We start from the raw sequence: 21,222 nt of genomic DNA, 5'->3' as shown, positions 1-21,222 counted from the left end.
CACCATTGATTCCCTGTGAAATTCCTACCCATCCTTGGTCCAAAATCACATCCCACCTCTTTATGTCCATGGCACTGACTTCATTGTCATTGTCAACTACTTTACCAAGTGCTCCATCATTCGACAATTGCACAATATGTCAAGCAGAACAGTTGCACACACCCTGGCCTGAATTTTACCCTTGGTGGGTGCATGTGTTGGCGGGTCCGGGACTGGTCAGGAAACAGGTCCCTGCCCGATTGGCCTACGACAGCAATTTCATGCTTGCTGGCCAATTAAGGCCCACCTGGCATGGAACACATCTTCCCAATGGTCAAGAAGGGCTGGGCGGGGCTGGGGGCCTGACGGGCACCAGGTCCAATTGCAACCCAGCGGGTGGTTTAGAAATGGCACAGGCAGCTCCTTGAAGGCTGCCAGGGAAGAACATATCTTCTGCGTTCTGGAGACCGAAGCTATGGCCTCAACAGCAGCTGGAGATGCCAGGCAGGAGGGCAGGTTGGGTGGGCACTCGGCCCCTTGGTTTCCTGATGAGTGCCTCGCGGAGGAGGTGGCTATCAGGAGGGATATCCTCATTCCCAGAGATGGAAGGAGAGGCCACTACACCTGACAAAAAAGGCTTGGGAGGGGGCGGCAGATGAGGTCAGCAGCCACACGTTATGCAGCACGTATGGATACAGTGCTGAAAAAGGCTCAATGACCTGTTGTGCTCGGGAAGGGTGAGTACCATGTTGGCATGGATCAGTGCGTTGAAATGTTATGGGCTGGCTGTCCCCCCATGGAGCTGAGGGACATTAGAGTCTGAGTGCCAACTGTCAATGACGCCAGAGTTGGCCAAAGGGGTGAGACCTGGCTACTTGGACCGAGTGTTTTGCTGCTTGAGGGCCATGACTCGGATGTACTTTGCAAGGTTCTCCTCAGGTGGTGTAGGCAAGGCTGCAATGGTGCTGCAGGGAGACAGTGGACTAATCCATGCTCCTCTGTCCTTTCAGGAGAAGATGAGCCATAACAACATTGAGAGGTCACGGACAGGCAGAGGCCCCCCAAACCTCCTAACCCCATCCAGATTTGAGCAGGAAGCCTTGGAGACAGAGAGGTGCCACACACCTCGGTCAGCCAGTCATGGAGAGGTTGGGGTGTTAGATGAAGGTAAGAGTGCAGTGCACAGTGGCAAAAGTTTTGAATGGTGCAAACATTCTTGTATAGTCTCTTCATTAATGGGAGCCTCAAAACTGGAGACCCCATTGATCATTGAAAGACAATGGTACCATGATGCAGATCTCCAATGTCTCACCAGGGTGCCTGGCATGCACAGTGACAGTGTGATGCCTTAAACTAATGACATGTCATTGTTTTCCCTTAGATTCACCACTCATTCACAGGACCCCAAAAAGCCATCCCTGATGCCAGAGGACCACTGGGCTTCAGTTGCATCTGTGTCACAGTCACTCTCTGAACCAGGCACCAACACAGATACCAGCACCGGTAGGCGTTAGATCTTTGGCTAGAATGTCAGTGCACATTGGGGAGGGCACTTCACACTCATTTGAGGTGCAGGCGGAGGCAGAGAGTGCCCAGGGTGCCAGCAGTCGGAGGACTGCTGGAGACCAGGATGATGGTGAGTCGAAGGCAGGTGATGAGCCTCTGGAGTCATCCATTAGACGGCAGCTGGATGTCCAGTAAGATGTGTGGGAGGATCTAGCGGAGATCCACAAGGGTATGTGTGCCATGATCTCTGTTGTGGAGGTATCCATGCGGAGCACAAGCACTGCATTGACCCTCATGGCCGCGTGCACTGCCCCCTCCATTGAGATAGTGGTGACCCTTGTGGAGAGGCAGCTCCAGGGTCAGAATCAGGGGTTCTTGGAATTGCGTTTGGACATGCAAGTCCTCACACAGGCAATGACCTCAGATGGTCAGTGTGTGAGATGGATGAGGTACGCAATATCCCAGCTAGGTGCCTATCCAGCAATGGTGAACAGGAGGTCCAAAATGAACTTACGTTGGCGTACGAGCTGCTTGTCGTCTCTGCGGGCTCCTCTCAGGGCACTCTGGATGACGAAAGCAGCTCCCCTGCCCCTCTGCCAGTGACTGTGGCATCTGATGAGGCTGCAATAACTGGGGAGATGCCAGCCATGGCACTGGCCGCTCCCTCCATGGTGGGGCCAGCACAGGCTCCGCTGGCCAGAGGACAACTGCCAAGATCGTCAAGGCCAACAAAGCAACAAAGCAGGCTGTCTCCAATGCTGCTGCCAATAAGGGGTTGGGGGTGAAGGCACCAAGACATTGCACTCTCAAATGTATATTTAAGGCATCTTGAGCATAAGAGGGACTGGTCATGGGTGAACTTCTGTTCTGTAATGTTTTAAGTTTACTGATGTGGAAATGAACACAGAGATCGCTATGTTAATTTGTTTTGTTTGTGAAAATTACATAAACTTTGTTTTTCTCATAATGGCCTGAGTATGCTTCACCTTTTTTTTCTGGTGCAGGGTACGTCAGTATCAAATGCTGGATGAGAGTGGTTCTAAACTTTGTTGCGTACGCACTGAGTCGGCTATGGGTTCAAATGAAAAGGTCATTTCAGACATCCTGGATGGAGACAGCAGCCCTTACATGAGGTGGAAGCAGATCTTTGGCAGCCTAGCTGAAGGAGCATTGGATCAAGGCATCCCTGGTGTCTTTGCCTCCCTGAAGGATACAGAGGTTTGCCTCCATGCCCTCAGCGTTCTCCTTACCATGCTTCTCTTCTGACCCGCTATTGCATTCATCATCTGTGTCCTGTGGAGCTGCATCAACATCCTCTTCCTCCATTGGGTCCCCCCTTGACAGTGCCAGATTGTGGAGAGTGCAGCATGTAACCACTATCAGTAACACCTGATCTGGGAGGTATTGTAGTGCTCCCCCTGAATGGTCCAGGCATTGGAAGTGCATCTTCAGAACACCTATGATCCTTTCTATCACTGCACTAGTGGAGGCATGACTCCTATTATAACGCTGTACTGCCTCTGTTCTTGGGTGTGGGAGAGGCATTGTAAGCCACCTTTTCAACGGGAAGCCCTTGTCACCTAGCAGCCATCCATCCAGCTGGGTTGGAGCACTGAAGAGACTCGGCACCTGGAAGCGTCTCAGGATATAAGCGTCAAGGGAGCTGCCAGGGTACCTTGCACAGACTTGCAGAATCTGCATCTTGTGATCACACACTATTGGCATGATCGTGGAGTGGATTCTCTTCCAGTTGACAAAATTACACGGCTGATCTGCTGGAGTCTTGATGGCTACATAAATGCAGTTGATTGCACCCTGGATGCAGGGGGACCCAACAATCACTGCTAACCCTCTGGCTTGATTAGCTTGGCTGGCCTCATCCGCATGGAAATGAATAAATGTCATTACTCGCCTGAACAGAGCTTCTGTCACCAAATTGATTCAACTATGGACAACTGATTTGGACACTCCACAACGATACACCACTGACACCTGGAAAGAGCCAGAGACATAGAAGTTGAGAGCCACTGTGGCCTACAGAGCCACTGGCATGAGATTTCCACCCAAACATTCAGGCCCAATTATATAACAAATGGAGGTCACATTCTCCCTGGAGAGGTGGAGTCTTCTTTGGCATTGCACCTCGGATATATTGAGGTAGCTGTATTGCTGCCTGTAAACCCTGGCAGCAAGATAGTGGTGTCTTCTGAGGCCCCTTCCACCTTGGACTACCTGCTAGCCCTGTGCCCCTTGTGCCTGCTCCTCTCATCCCCCAGGTCACTCCCCTGGAAGCTGCATTGGGACACCTGGCCTCCTCTTCCTTCTGCCCCTCTCTTCCTCCTCAGAGGATGTGCTTCCAGCGGAGAGCGCAATTCGCATTACAAGGCTTACAGAAGGCTGTCTGATACCTGGAAAAGCCCACATGGTCAAAATCTTCCTGGGGTCTTGGAGACACCAAAAGAGTCCAGAAATGAAACCTAGAGATGCTAAGAATGAAGATCAGAACCGAGATGAAGCTGTCAAGTTCAAATAAGCAACCAGCAGTGAACTATCTCCTAAACTCCTCACTACTCACAATGGCAATGCTGCTGACCCTTTTTATCCCACCATGGGATGATGTAAAATTGGGATCATTTGGGTTTTTAATGGCCTTAAATAACCTTTTAGTTGATGACGGGCTTGGCTTCAACACCCGTGCATGCCCACTGACCTGAAGGTTGCACTCGTGCGGGATGATGCTGGGACGTTCGCCCAATGTCTTCACGTGCTATTTTATGCCCGATCGAGTTGGGCGCGTGCCTGCCTGCGAGGCGTAAAATTCTGCCATCTAATTGCTATTCGGTTTATTTGTTGTGCCTTGTTATGACTAAGTCAGATGGAATGAACTTGCTCCCTTCTATTCACCCTCTTTGGTTGGTCACAACAAAGGTTTAAGTTTATTTTTCACAAGGATACGTCTTTTTTGAATCCAATTATATTTAATTATTTATGCTGCGAACAATAAGGAGCCGATCAAATAAGATTTTCTTGGGTTAAAGAAAGAGAAAATTTCATAGCCACTGAATTACGTTAGTTGGTTTCTTGGATGTGGTCAGATGTACAAGAGCTTGTAATTATTATGAGATCTCAGCTCACTGGTATGTTTTTGACTTCTTGAACCAGGTGACACATGCTTTTTCCAAAAGAGACATAGGGAGAAAGCATAGCTTTCAGCCTGTTTCCTCTGCTAAAAACTTTCCTGACACTTCCTGTGTCACTTGCAATCTCTCTGCAGTGGCTGGCACTCTGGCCTGTTATACTTCACCCTTGTGTATTCCAAGGGGTCCCTGGTGGGTCTGTCTTTGGCAGCCATTGTTTCAATATCCAGCACTTTGCATTTTAATGTCTTTTTCTTAGACAAGTTTCAGTGGATCTTTGAAATATAGGAAATGTTCCTCCCATCACACTGCCTGAGGTGTCTTGCTTGCTTTTGCTCACATTTAAAGATGGCCTTGCATTTTTAAGTAGTTTGTTCTGTCTCATTTCAAATTCCAACATTTTTAGTTAGTAGAAAGTTTAAAAGTTATATTTTCAAAATTAAAGGGACATAGCCCTGTGACAGCCCGGAGATATAATTATGGATAATGGCCTGCAATTAATTGGTTAACAATTTCAGGATATGTGTGAGAAGTGGAATATTGATCACACTACTTCTTCTTCTCATTACCATGGATCTAATGAATAAATGATTCACAGGTTGAGATCTCTAATTCTCAAATGTAAATGTACAGTGCCAGCACACTTGGTGAGTTCCTGGAGAGCACCTTGTAGATGGTATACACTGTACCATCTACAAGGTGCGCTACAGGAACTCACCAAGGCTACTTAGACAGCACCTTCCAAACCCATGGCAGCTACCATATAGAAGGACAAGGGCAGCAGACATATGGGAACACCATCACCTGGAATTTCCCGTTCAAGCCACTCACCATCCTGACTTGAAAATATATCGTTATTCCTTCAATGTCACTGGGTCAAAATCCTGGAACTCCCTCCCTAACAGCACTGTGGGTGTATCTACACCACATGGATTGCAGCAGTTCAAGAGGGCAGCTTACCACCACTTTCTCAAGGGCTATTAGGGATGGGCAATAAATACTGGCCCAGCCACATACCATGAATGAATTAAAAAAAGACTAAGCAAGGTCTACACATTGCGGTGTTATATCTGAGAGTGACACCTTTAATTGCAACTATTCCTTCACCGGCAGAGCTCATTTTGGCAGACCGGTATGTATCAATTTACCTACTCTTATCCATTCTATTCTCTCAGAAACTAGAGAGCAAATTTCAAAACTACATGAGAATATGACCAATGTGCATGATAAAAATGCAGGTAATAGAGTTGCCAAGTTTACAGTTGGGACAACAAGTTCTCATCCAGGACCCCACTGAAGGTATGTGGAAACAAGCCTAGGTGACAAGGATTTGTTTAGAACCAAGATGCAATGATGAGGCTTTAGGGAGGACAAATCAGATCTATTCTAGCTCCCCCACCACCATACAGTCCTACTTCACCTAGGACAAGATCTCAAATGCAGCCAGGAACAACATTCAAGAATGACAACCCACAGATGACTGTGAGCAATTAAAGAAACCACGAGACAAGTTTACCATTACAAGATGTGAGCATTCCAGCAGATTACTTCTACACTTTGGAGACTCATAAATTCATCAGCCATATACACTTAAGTAATGGCAACTAAACATGAACATGTATTGTAAATAGTTATGCTTCTTTGGAAGGGGGAAAGTATCTTTAAAAAGAAAGGGAGGTGTTGTAATATGCCTGTAAGGGATAGGGACATGAGATCATTAGAAGGGAAGTTTGTTATGTGATCCAGTCTTAGTTTCATTTATGCCTTTGAGCGGAGCACATACAACACAGCTCTGCTCCTGATGTCTTCAAGCTTTCCATCTCTGTATAACTGTTCCTACGTGTTATTTCTACATAAATGAACCCATGTATTTACACAATCCTTTATGAGCAATTGGTAACCATATCATTATAACAACACGACGGGTCTCACATTCTCACCAGTATGGTGAAAATATTCTTACACAAACATCTAGCCCATCAATATCACCCAATAACATGGTGATACTAATCTTCAATCAAGAAATCTATTATGGTGGGAGATTAACCAAGTCTTTTACTATTCTTTTTTGTTTCACATTCCAGTTTTATCTTCTCCTAAAGAGCCAGACTCACTCTAAGGTATAGTTCCATGGGTATCACTAGGAATTCATCAAAAGAGAGCCTAGACAGTCAGAGTAATTTTCATTGTCATGCCTTGGGCATTAAACAGGCAGAGCAGATTGCCGGCCATTATAGAATGCAGAAGCAATGGAAGTGACAATCAGGCAGAACCTATAGAGATGGGTGATCTCCTCTGCCAGTATATCACCCAAGGCGAAAATTACCCATACTGGGTCTTGACAGTCCATTTGACTCTCAGAGACATCAGAGTGAAATGGTAGGAGGGTGCATGGTAAATGACCTGGAGCTGTTGCATGGAGCCAGGAGGAGTCTCCGTGAAATACCAAACATCTTTCACGTTTCTGAACCTTTTCTGGAGTGGCGACCATGGGGTCCCTTTATGAGCTGCTGATTGGACAGTTCAAGACCCAGAAATGCTGGTGACAGCTTGTTCATCACAATCTCCAACTAGGGTAAACCAATTTGGCAGTTCAGGTCAAAATTAACTGCAGCAGCCTTATAAAAATATTGACCTTTAGGTGCTTGAGGAAACAAAAAGAGGAAGCAGATATACTTTGGAAGCGAAGGGAGGTGGAGAATTGAAGGAGAGCAATTGCATTTAGGTTGATAATTGGATAGTTTGGCTATTATACAATGAATAGCTACAGTCTTAAGATATTTTGATTAGAGGTATTCTACCAATGTTCATTTATTTCTTCTAATCACATGTCTGAAAGCAGCCACCTAAAATGATCTTTGCATTCCTCACAGGTTGTGTCCATTTAGAGTCAGAAAGATCAAATGACCAGCCGGATTAGCATTCCTTCATTTGATTTATTGACTCTATTGTTATGCCAAGGTGAGGAGGGGTGGTGCAATCGTCCTGTCTTTCACCCCCCCTCATTTTGTTGTAGCCAAGTTTTGAATTTTAAAAGGATGTTGTACTGCCAATTCAGTATGTACATGCCTGTGGGCAGCTTGTAAGAATTAAGCCAGACAGGTATTCTTAAATTAACATGTAAGGGGTTTGTTTTATTGTGCTAAAACGCACCCAGATAAAAATTTTATTAAAAACGTTAAAAATATACAAATACATCCTACTTCCCACTATGCGTGCAAACGCACTCAAACCTCAAGCATGCAGAGAAAAATTCAACTTTACAGAGTATCAGATTTGAAATTTGGCCAAGTTCAGGTATGGATTAAAAAAAAAAGTCAGATTCACTTATTGTATCCAGAGACATTGGTTCTTTAGCTGAGGCTGTTGGTTTAAAGTTGTAGCTGGTATATCCCTTTATACTCCCGGAAACACTATTGTAGAAATCCAAAGGCTTTCAGTAGGCAGTGTCTGCTGTAAGAAAAGTGGAATGCTTTTATTTTAACTCAGCAAAACAGGGTTCAAAGCTTAGATTGAATATGGCAGAGAGAGAGAGTGGGCAAAAGACAGCCACTCTCTCCAGCAGCTAGAATATCTCTGCCAAATCCCAAATTCAAACATTCAAGCAAAAGGCTATATCACATGACCTATCTCTATGTTGATCTTTATTCTAAAAGAAACTTGGTCAGCCCATGTCTGGCACAGCTTCCCTTAGCCATAGTGATAGCCAAGTTGATTAATTTTTAATGTTACAACAAATAACTCCTGAATGATTCATTCTTCAATGCGGATGGGATAGGAAGGAAGGTTTTCACGCCTCCAGTGAGGTCACTATTTGTTGGGGCCTTCACAGACCCTACATTTCCATGAAATGGACTGTGGTTATACTGATGAAAATTGGTAGCCATTTTAAGTCTGTGTCTTTGTGTCCCAGTAAAATGTCGCTTTTAAAGAAGTTTAATATGGGAAACCAGCTGATGAGATATCAAATTAATTCCATTTAGCATATCTTCATGACAATATTATGACACCTTACATTTTTAAGCATCAGGTTGTACACAGAGCACCAGTGATCAGGAGGAACTGGCAGACATGATGAATAACCAGCATCCTCTTGTGTGAAGGAACAGAAAAAAATTGTTGTTGATAAGAGATAAATTGGAGGAGTCCATGATTCAGTTCTGCAACACGATGCAGGAGATATGTCAAGTCATAAAGAAGGCCATGGCGAACATGGCAGGGAGGAGATTTCCATTGCAACAAGCTGTAAGGAGGAGGTTCTAAGGAATGATTCTTTTTTTACCCCAGAGTGACAACCATAACCGCTTCCATGGATTCCCTCAGAAGCATCTGAAACTCAGTTTTTGTGACGTAATTGGGACAATTCAGTCTGTTCTCATGCAGACAGTTATGTTACCTGTGTCTTCACCAGCAGAAGTGAGCAGAAAGCAGTGCCAAACCAATCTTGTATTATCTGAATTTGAGTGAGTTAAACAAGAAAAACCCAGGTTTGCATGTCATACCAGTTTATAATAAGAAGAACTCATCTAATACTTAAATATTGCAATATTTTTGAATTGCCATTAGAATCTCGGACATTTTGTCAGTTCATGACATCTACCCAAGTATCCTGAGTAGTCTAACTGTCAATATTGAGATGCTTCCAACTGTATTATCATAAGTGTGCGACAAAGGAATTATGATTCCAAGGTTGTTGTGAATTGACATCCTCTCTGATAATTATGGCAAGATGAAGTTAAGTCAATCACTTAGTTATATCCTAACAGGTTTGTTTGTTGGGTAAATATTGGCATTACCTGGACTTGTTAATATTAGATGGTTCAAAAGAGACCAATTTTTGCATCTAGTGCTTCCCCCCAACAATAACAACAACAGTTTGCATTTATAGAGCACCTTTAACATAGTAAAACATCCCAAGTTTCTGCACAGGAGCATTATAAAACAAAATTTGACACCAAGCTAGATTAGGAGATAATAGGGCAGATGCCCAAAAGATTCGTCAAAGGGTAGGTTTAATTTGTGTCTTAAAGGAGGAAAGACAGGCAGAGATGCAGAAAGCTTTAGGGAGGGAGCATCAGATCATAGGGCTTTGGTAACTGAAGGCATGGCCACCAATGATGAAGTGATTAAAATCAAGGATATTCAAGGCACCAGAATTAGAGGAGCACAGATACTTCAGAGTGGTATAAGGCTAGAGAGTCCAGAGATATAGAGAGGAGAGACCAAGGAGGGATTTGAAAACAAGGATGAGATTTTTCAAATGAGGTGCTGCTTAACTGGGAGCCTAATGCAGATCAGCGACCAGAGAGGTAATGGGTGAATGGGACTTTGTGCGAGAAACGATGGATAACATAGACTCTTGCTGTGCTGTAAAAGTTTATGATTCACCTTACCTAAAGTATCTGCATGTTGTGTGTTCACAGATTCATGTGAGATATCTAATAGCTGAGTCCTCTTCAGTCACTTTTATCAGGCAGAATCTCTACTCCAATCTTCTTGTATCCATTGTGATCCAGCAATGCTCTGGAATTCCCTCCCTAAGCCTCTCTGCCTTTCTACCTCTTTCTTTAACACATTCCTTAAAAACTGATTAAGAATTTGCTCACTTACCTCATATCTCTATGTGGCTTGGTGTCAAATTTTGTTTGATAAATCTCTTGTCAAGCACTTAGGGTGTTTTACGATGCTAAGAACATAAAAACATAAGAAATAGGGACATGAGTAGACCATTTGGCTCCGCGAGCCTGCTCCTCCATTCAATAAGATCATGGTGGTTTTCTTACATTTCGATTTCCACATTCCCATCTAACCCCGATAACCTTTGATTCCCTTGCCTAACAAGAATCTATCTCCTTCTGCCTTAAAAATATTCAATGATCCCGCCTCCACCACCTTCTGAAGCAGAGAGTTCCAAAGTCTGAGAGAAAAAAATTCTCCTCATCTCTGTCGTAAAAGGGCAACCCCCAATTTTAACACAGTGCCCTGTATAGACGCATGTTGTTGGATGAGTCAGGAACCTCATTAGCATTTTGCTTGAGGTTTTAATGAGCATAGACATGCTCGTTATGCAAGTCCTCAGCATCAAAGGCACTTCTCCACTGTATTATTGTACATTATGTTTAACAGGGGCTCAGCAGGCCTCAACTCCTCCGCCTGATGTGCATCAGCAATGTTATACTCAGGCACCAAGCAGCACATTATCCTGTCCTGTGATGTGGAAACAAGAACTGGCTGCAATTCACCAGATATAGAAATCAGTCAAAATAGAAACATAGCAACATAGAAACTAGGAGCAGGAGTAGGCTATTCGTCCCTTCAAGCCTGCTCGGCCTTTCAATATGATCATGGCTGATCCTCTATGTCAACACCTTCTCTCCATACCCCTTGATGCCCCTAATATCCAAAAAATTATCAATTTCTTTCTTGAATATACTCAGTGACCTGGCTTCCACAGCCTCCTGTGGTAGAGAATTTCACAGATTGACCACCCTCTGAGTGAAGGAATGTTTCCTTATCTCAGACCTAAATCCTGAGACTGTGGCCTCTGGTTCTAGATTCCCCAACATCCTCCCTGCATATAGTCTGTTCAGCCCTGTTAGAATTTTATATGTTTCAATCAGATCCCCTTTCATTCTTCTAAACTCTAGTGAATACAGGTCCAGTTGAACCAATCTCTCCTCATACGACAGTCCTTCCATCCCCGGTATCAGCCTAGTGAACCTTCGCTGCACTCCCTCTATGGCAAGTATATCCTTTCTTAGGTAGGGAGACCAAAACTGCACCCAATACTCCAGGTGTGGTCTCACCAAGGCCTTGTATAACTGCAGTAAGGCATCCCTACTTCTGAAATTGAATTCTCTTGCAATGAAGGCCAATGTACCATTTGCCTTCCTAATTGCTTGCTGCACCTGCCTGTTTACTTTCATTGATTGGTGTATGAGGATACCCAGATCCCTTTGTACATCCACATTTCCCAATATATCACCATTTAAATAATACTCTGCCTTTCTGTTTTGCACACCAAAGCATATAACTTCACATTTATCCACTTTATACTGCATTTGCCATGTGTTTGTCCACACACACAACTTGTCTAAATCGTCCTGAAGCCTCCTTGCATTCTCCTCACAACTCACAACCTCACCCAGTATTATGTCGTCAACAAACTTGGAAGTATTTGCATTTGGTTTCCTGATCCAAGTCATTTATATATATCGTGAATAGCTGGGGTCCAAGCACTGATCCCTGCGGTACACCACTAGTCACTGCTTGCCATCTGGAAAAAGGCTCATTAATTCCCACTCTTTGTTTCTAGTCTGTCAACCATTCCTCAATCCATGCCAGTATATTACCCCCCGTCCCATGTGCTTTAATTTTGCCCACTAGCCTCTTGTGTGGGCTCTTATCAAAACCCTTCTTGAAATCCAAATACACCCCATCCAGTGGTTATCCCTTAGCGATTCTACTAGTTATATCCTCAAAAAACTCCAGTAGATTAGTTAAGCATGATTTCCCCTTCATAAACCCATGCTGACTTTGTCTAAGCCTGTTAATGCTTTCCAAGTGTTCTGTTACCACGTCTTTTATAACAGAGTCTAGCACTTTCCCAACTACTGATGTTAGGATATAATTTATTTTAAGGTGATGCTTACAGTACATCACACAGCAAGTTTAGAAATATAAATAATTTGTAAATTTAAAATTATTTATACCGATAATGAAAAATAATTTCATATGAAATATATTCAAAGAATCTTCCTTATTTTAATCTGATACCCTACAGCCACATCAGTGATGCCAATCTTCTCAATGCTTTTGGCCAGTTAGGCCTATCCTGAAACTGCCTCATTAGAGCCAGAGCGTCAGATATGAATACACCTTGTACAAGACATCATGGATAGTAGCTGTTGAAATAGGCCATATGTGACCAGTAAAAAGCAGGAGGCTCATATGCTCCACCACTCTGAAAATAATTCCCTGCCAGCTAGCAGTGGCAATTGATAATTACTGCAATTATTTTTGTGTAGGTTTAGCAAATTAGACTTTGTGGTGGCATTTTCATTCTTATATTGGCTGTAGGGATGCTCTCACTTGGGTAGTGACCTAAGAAAAATTGGGGCCACTTGAGATTCATTAGGACAACATACTGCCTTTTAATTAATTTCAGAATAATGAAAACTAGTTGCAAATACCTTCAGGCCTTGTCCTATTCAATGGATAGAAAGGCAAACATCGATTGTATAAATATCTAACTGTACAGAGCATGATACTTCCATCACATGAAATTTAGAAGGGATCCAATCAGAGGGAAAGCTTATCAAGACTGTTGGGGATCATTACCCTGTCCTCCCAAGATACTCAGCCTTGAAAACCTGCCTAATAGCTAACAAAATAAGAAGGTGAAAGAGCAATGTGTTTCTTCTGCTTATCCATTTGCTTTTTGTTTGTTGCTTTCTGTGATACCATATGACAAATATTATTTAACACAGTTTGTTTCATTGTTAAGCTGACATGGAATTATTGGCACTGAAGGAATTATCCATTGCACCAACCAGCTTTTATTTTCTAATTCAGTGACTTGCAGCAATGCCACTGACATGCTGTCAGACATTTAGAGTTTCAGAGCACATTTCATTCATTACTGCAACTAATCTGTCAGTTGCTCAGCTGCATTTTACTCACAAAATGCCACATATTTTCTGTTACTCAAGGAGATCGCCTTTTAAAATGTAAAAAAAATCAAAAAAGTTGTAGATTAAAAATATTGGGTGAAATTATTGCTATCATTCAAATCTGTTAGAACAGTCTTTTATGCAGTGTAATTTTAGTGACATACAATTGTTCTACAAAGGAAGATTATAGGTCTTTGTTTGAAATATTTTTACCCACAACTTCCAAATATGCCTGAGGTTTTATTGAAACAATTCAACAATATGCCAGAGGTTCTTTCACAATCCCCTTAATGTCCTTCAATAATCCCCTGGTGTTTAACATGGTTAAATGAACCAGTTGCTGTTAACACATCTATGACAACAACATGAACAATGGCTTCCATTTAAATAGCACCAGTTAACCAAAGAAATGTCCCAAGGCATTTCACAAATTGGCATGAAAGTAGATAGCAAACCAAGAAGGATTAATATATGAGGATGATTGAAAGCTTGGCCAACAAAATTAGTCTGGTGAAGGTTTTTAAGGTGGGTAGAGAGGTGGAGATGTTTAAGGACCGAATTCTAGAGAGTTGGGGTAAGGCAGTTGAAGATTCTGCCAATAATGTTGGAGTGAAGGGAAAGGGATGCTGAAGAGGCCTCCAAATGAGAAATGGATATTTGGAGCTGGAAAATCTGACACAGGGCCAGGGGGACACTGTAGGATCAGCTTGAAAGTGACAATAGGTAACCAGGGCTTAATGTGGGGTCGGATAAAGCATCAATACACAGAATTACTGGATAACATTTAGCAGTGAAAATCCTATCTAGCTTCTGTCTTCCTCGCCCAGGTATGCAATGGCTGACTGTTGCACTCCGACTGCTGCTGCAACGCATATCAAACCTGGGATATTCCTGTATGATATGGCTCAGTACACCCAGAAATGTGTTTTCCCACAAAACCATCAGAGCATAGTTAATTAATAAAATGTGTTGGAACATTCCTGTGATTCAATCTGTCAAAGTCAATATAGGTTGCAATGTCAAGTGATTCTGTGCGAAATCAGGATGGATGGCTGTAGCCTCAAATTTGGAGATATCTGAAGTCAAATAATTGTCCATAATTCAGTTTAATGGATGCAAATGTCTTGCATTTAAATTGTCATTCAGCACCAAATCATGTTCAGTTTTTCATTTTCATGAGCTGCTGCTATGTACTGTCTGTAACAGTCAAGAGCAAGAAATTGGTTAGCCCCTGAAAGCAGGTGCAGGGATCACGAGGTACAGTTAATATGTGCCCTTTAAGTGGAATGCAGGCAGCACACCAACTTTGTGCTGCCTGCTAGTTATAATAATTTCTGAATGTAGCCAACATTTCCTACGCTATTGCAAACCTCAACACGGGACTGAATAGTGCTCCTAACTTGTACTTTTCAAAGGCGGCTTGAACTAAAAGCTAGGCTGCTCCTGTTAAAGAAGAGGTGCATGTGGCTGCAGCAGGCATTTGGAAGCTGTTCTGTAATGGAATTTGAACTGGGAAATGGAGAACGATGATTGATCATGGGAGAGCATGGGCCCTCAGGTTTTCAGATGGTACCCTGGAGGCCTTGGTGGAGGAGGTGGAAAGGAGGAGAGAAGCCCTGTATCCTTAAGGGCCAGGATGCCTTGCAGACACTTGACAAGAAGGCAGTGGAGATAGCCATGGAGGTTAATGCCACCACCCTATACCCTGAGGACCTGGATTCATGCTAGAAGAAGTTTGATGACCTCACACGAGTAGTCAAGCTGAGTGAATGCATCTTCAAGTGGCATATCCTACCAGCTGCACCACTAGCCTGAGGGCTGCATTTTACAGGGTGGGGAGGGGAGTGTGGGTGTGAGGGCAAGGCGGACAGCTCGCATCCTCAGAAGGAATGTTGCCTGATGCAAGCCCACCACAAAACCATAATGCACCACGGGTGGGCTAAATTGGCTCATAATGGGACTCGTGCCCTTCACTGGGGAGGAAGTCCCGCCCTCAGGAGCTGCCGGCTAATCGACTTTTGGAGAGGAGGTGGGCTGGAAAGAAGGGGGAGGTACTATCTTTGGGGGTTGCCCCCAGTCCACAAAGAGTACCCCCTGAAGATAGTATTCCCTCAGCTTCCTTCCTGATGTTTTAAAAACTTAAAAAAGACATCCTGCCCTCCTGCCCGACTGCCCATGCCAACCATATTACAATGCGCGCAGCATATTATTGGGGTCAATTGGCCTGTTAACATGCTCAATTAACCCTTAATTTTCTTTTTAAACATGGTGGGTGGGCTGCCTATTTTGACTCCAGCCACATATCATGTCATGGAGGTGAGCTCAGGTGTAGGTGGGAAGGTGGTGGGCTGGGAACCCAGTCTATTTTACGTGCCCTCCTGCTGAGGCCATGGCCGTTGGGGGTGCAGAATCCATTGAAGATTAAGTTATCTGTATACCTAAACCTCCTTGTCACACCCCATCTTCCATCTTCCTACAGTTCCTGCTGACTGAGAAGCAACTGGTGGTGTAACATGTATTTCATACTTTTTCCTCTCCCATCACCACAATCTTACTCTTCTTCCTTTTATTTTCAGATATCCAATTACTATGACCTGGCCTGACAGTGGAGGAAGATCATGAAGACAGTGGGGAATACACACCATCACTCATTTTAATAACAGCCCATGTAATTTAGCAGCTAGGACAGAGACGGGAGCTGCAGGCGATGAGGCACATGCACTACAACCATGGCTGGGGGAAAAGATAGTGAGGTGCCAGCTTGCCAGAGGGAAAGGGTGCATGCTCGGTATACTGTAGAGGACTGAGGTGATGACTTCAATGAGCCTGGCTACAGAGGATTGATGTACATACCCAAATGCTTGGTGTACTGGAAAACCTGCTAGAAACACGGAAGAGCAAGAAGAAGAGAAGAACATGCTCCACCATTCAATACAATCATGGGCTTCAACTCAACTTTTCTGCCTGCTTCCCGTATCCCTTGATTCCATGAGAGATCAAAAATCTGTCTAGCGCAGCCTTAAATATATTAAATAAAAATGGAACATCCAAAACCCTCTGGGTAAGAGAATTCCAAAGATTTATAAACCTTTGAGTGAAGAAGTTTCTTCTTACCTCAGTCCTAAAGGATCAGGCAAGCCTCTCAGTGCAGGGACCAATCTAGTGAACCTTCACTGTACTGCTTCCAATGTAAATATATCCTTCCTTAAATATGGAGACCAAACTTCACGCAATGTTCCAGATGTGGTCTCATTAAAATGTTGTACAATTGTAGCAAATCCTCTTTATTCCTGTACTCCAATCCCCTTGCAATAAAGGTCCACATGCCATTTACCTTCTAATTGCTATCTGTACTTGCATGCTAACTTTCTCTGTTCTGTGTATGAACACACTGAAGTCTCTCTGAATATCAACATTTACAAGCTTCATGCCTTTAAAAAAATATTTTGCTTTACAATTCTTATCACCAAAATGAATAACCTCACACTTACCCACATTATATTCCATCTGCCACCTTGTTATCCACTCACTTAACCTGTCTATATCTGTTTGCAGCCTCTCAGCTTCCTCCTCACAACTTTCATTTCCACATAAAAATTTGCATCGTCAGCAAAATTAGATACATTACTCTATGCTTCTTTGTGTAGCTCATTAATATAGAAACCCTAGCCAGAATTTTCTGCCTGTTGGGTGGGCGGGCCTGACCCAATCTCTGGTGGGAGGGGAGCCAATCCCTACAGGAGAAGCAGGCCGCACCGCCATTTTACGTGGGTGGGCCAATTAAGGCCCACCCAACGTGACATCTGGCGGAAGCGTTATGCGCTTCCTGTGCGGGTGGGGGGGATTACCCAAAAGCGAGAGTGCGCTCTTCCGCGCATGCGCATGAAAGAGCACACATCTCCCTGAGGCAAAGTGCAGCCTCGGGGAGATTGCTTACACTTTGAAAAAGATTAAAAATAGAAAAAAACAAAAATCCCTAACATGTCCCCCTCATTATGAACATGTCCCATCTCATGTGACAATGTCACATGAGATGGGACATGTTCATAATTTACACTATAACTTTACTGCACTTTTTAAAAGCCTGCATGAAACCTCATCCCGCCACTGGATGAGGTTTCATGTTTTTTCTATTTACCACCGGGGCTCCTGGCCTGCTCGCCAACCTTAAGGTTGGACGACCCAGGGTTTCTATATTAATGACCTACGCAAAGAAACATAGAGTAATGTATCTAATTTTGCTGACGAAGGTTGGATGGGCAGGTCCTTTAATTGTATAATTGCTCCTGTCAATGGCCTCAACTGGCCATTGACAGGTCGGCGGGCCCGCACCTGATTTTGCTGCACCCCCACATTCCTGAAAATTTAAATGGGGCGGGATGACATTGGTGGTTCTGCTCGACGTGATCCTGCATCATTTTACACGTCGGTGAGCGGGCCCCACTCGCCGACGTCAAAATTCTGCCCCCGTGTTCAATATTGAGGGTCATGAAGGAGTTGGCACCAACATGGCACAGGTCTTTGCACAGAGTTTGGAACCTATCCACACGGAATGGGTGACCACCTCCAGCAGCGTACCTGTGCAGCCCAGTGATGCCGAGTCTGATGGCCGATGCTTCAGCTGCCATTGCAGCACAAGCAGCATCCATCCAAGGTCTAAGGGCAGCGGAAACTCAGCTAGTTGCCATGAAAAATGAGATTACTTCCATCTGCGCTTCTCCCCCTCTACATCCTTATTCTGGTAGAACAAAAATAAAAATACCAGGAAAAACTCAGCAGGTCTGGCAGCATCTGCAGAGAGGAACACAGTTAACGTTTCCGTATGACTCTTCAACAGAACTGAGTAAAAATAGAAAAGAGGTGAAATATAAGCTGGTTTATTGTTGGGGTGGGGGGGTTGCTTAGAGCTGGATAGAGGGCCAGTGATAGGTGGAGATAGCCAAAAGATGTCATAGGCAAAAGGACAAAGAGGTGTTGAAGGTGGTGATATTAGCTAAGGAATGTGCTAATTAAGGGTAGAAAGCAGGACAAGCAAGGTAGAGATAGCCCTAGTGGGGGTGAGGTGGGGTGAAGGGAAGGGATCAAAACAGGCTAAAAAGTAGAGATAAAACAATAGATGGAAATACATTTAAAAATAATAGAAATAGGTGGGAAAAGAAAATCTACATAAATTATTGGAAAAAGGGGGATCAGAAAGGGGATGGGGATAGAGGAGAGAGTTCATGATCTAAAATTGTTGAACTCAGTATTCAGTCTGGAAGGCTGTAAGGTGCCTAGTCGGAAGATGAGGTGCAGTTCCTCCAGTTTGCGTTGAGCTTCACTGGAACAATGCAGCAGGCCAAGGACGGACATGAGAGCAGGGTGGAGTGTTGAAATGGCAAGAGACAGGGAGATCTGGGTCATGCTTGCGGATAGACTGAAGGTGTTCCACAAAGCAGTCACCCAGTCTGCGTTTGGTCTCTCCAATGTCGAGGAAACCACATTGGGAGCAACAAATGCAGTAGGCTAAATTGAGGAAAGTGCAAGTGAAATGCGGCTTCACTTGAAAGGAATACTTGGGCCCTTGGACGGTGAGGAGAGGGGAAGTAAAGGGGCTGGTGTTGCACCTTCCGCGGTTACATGGGAAGGTGCCGTGGGAGGGGGTTGAGGTGTAGGGAGTGATGGAGGAGTAGACCAGGGTGTTCTAGAGGGAACGATCCCTGCGGAATGCCGCCAGAGGGGTGAAGGGAAGATGTGTTTGTTGGTGGCATCATGCTGGAGTTGGCGGAAATGGCGGAGGATGGATCCTCTTCTGGCAGCTTGTTCTGCTCTGTGTGCCCTCTGCTCATTCTCCCAATCATGCTCAGTGACATGAGGACAATTGAAGCAAATGGTTTGTGCACGAGCCTTTAAAACACCAAAAAGTACTTCAATCAGTTTTGCCAGGGTGCCTTGATGCCACACTCATTAAAATGCTGCCTTGAAAAGCAGGGCAGTCATTCTCACCTCACCTTTGAAGCTCAGCTGTTTTGTCCATGTTTGAACCAAGGCTGTGCGGAGGTCAGGGGTTGAGTGACCCTAGCAGAATGCAAACTGAGCGTCATTTTGCAGGTTATTGCTAAGCAAGTGCCACTTGATAACATAGTTAGTGAGTCCTTACATCACTTTACTGATAATCAAGAGTAGACTGATGGGACGGTAATTGGCTGAGTTGGATTTGTCCTGCTTTTTGTGTACAGGACATACCTGAACAATTTTCCACATAGCCAGGTAGATGCCAATGTTGTAGCTGTACTGCAACAGCTTGGCTAGGGGTGCGGCAAGTCCTGGAGCACAGGTCTTCACTACTATTGTTGGAATATTGTCAGGGCCCATAGCCTTTGCACTATCCAGTGCCTTCTGGTGTTTCTTGATATCACGTCGAGTGAATTGAATTGGCTGAAGACTGGCATCTGTGATGCTGGGGACATTTGGAGGAGGCCAAGATGGATCATCCACTCTGCACGTCTGGCTGAAGATTGTTGCAAATGCTTCAGCTTTATCTTTTGCACCAATGTGCTGGGCTCATCCATCATTGAGAATGGAGATATTAGTGGAGCCTCGTCCTCCAGTGAGTTGTTTAATTGTCCATCACCATTCATGACTGGATGTGGCAGGACTACAGAGCTTAGACCTGATCCGTTGGTTGTGGGACTGCTTAGCTCTGTCTATTGCTGCTGCTTACGTTGTTTGGCATGCAAGTCGTCCTGCTTTATAGTTTCACCAAGTTGACACCTCATTTTTAGGTATGCCTGGTGCTGATCCTGGCATGCCCTCCTGCACACATCACTGAATCAGGGTTGATCCTCTGGCTTGATGGCAATGGTAAAATGGGGGACATGCCTGGCCATGAGGTTACAGATTGTGTTTGAGTACAATTTTGCTGCTGCTGCTGGCCCACAACACCTCATGATGCCCAGTCTTGAGTTGTTAGATCTGTTTGAATTCTCTTCCATTTAGCATGGTGGTAGTGCCACCTAACATAGGGTATTCACAGTGCGAAGATAGGACTTCATCTCCATAACGATTATGCGGTGGTCACTTCTACCGATACTGTCATGGACATATGCATCTGTGGCAGGCAGGTTGGTGAGGATGAGGTCACGTATATTTTTCCCTCTTGTTGGTCCCCTCACCACCTGCCGCAGACCCAGTCTGGCAGCTATGTCCTTTAGGACTTGGCCAGCTCGGTCTGTAGTGGTGCTACCGAGCTACTTTTGGTGATGGACATTGAAGTCCCCCACCCTTCTGCACCCTTGCCATCCTCACTGCTTCCTCCAAGTGGTGTTTAACATGGAGGAGTACTGATTCAACAGCTGAGGGGCACATGGGAGTGGGGGGGGGGAGGGGTGGTGGTAATGGGTACTTGGTAAGCAGCAGGAGGTTTCCTTGTCCATGTTTGACTGATGCCATGAGACTTCATGGGGCTGGGGTCAAGGTTGAGAACTTTGTCCTAATTGTATACCACTGTGCGACCACCTCAGCTAGGTCTGCCCTGCTGGTGGTGTCTTGGACATTATCTGTAAGGTATGATTCCGTGACGATGACTGTGTCAGGCTGTTGCTTGACTGGTCTGTGAGACAGCTCTCCCAATTTTGTCACAAGCCCCCAGAGTTAATAAGGAGGACCTTGCAGGGTCAATAGGGCCGGGTTTATAGTTGTTGATTCTGGCATCTAGGTCGATGCCAGATCGTCCATCTGGTTTCATTTCTTTTCATTGGCTTTTTAGTGGTTTGATACAACCGAGTGGCTTTCGAGGCCATCTCAGAGTCAGCTGGAGTCACATGTAAGTCAGACCAGACCACATAAAGATGGCAGGTTTCCTTCTCTAAAGGGAACCTGTTGGACTTTTATGACAATCAACCATGGTTTCTTGGTTATCTTTATACTTTTAATTCCAGATTTGTATC

This window comes from Carcharodon carcharias, chromosome 5 (assembly GCF_017639515.1).
Source record: "Carcharodon carcharias isolate sCarCar2 chromosome 5, sCarCar2.pri, whole genome shotgun sequence".
NCBI classification, from domain to species: Eukaryota; Metazoa; Chordata; class Chondrichthyes; order Lamniformes; family Lamnidae; genus Carcharodon; species Carcharodon carcharias.
The sequence above is the reverse complement of the archived record's forward strand: the minus strand, read 5'-3'. Positions refer to the sequence as shown.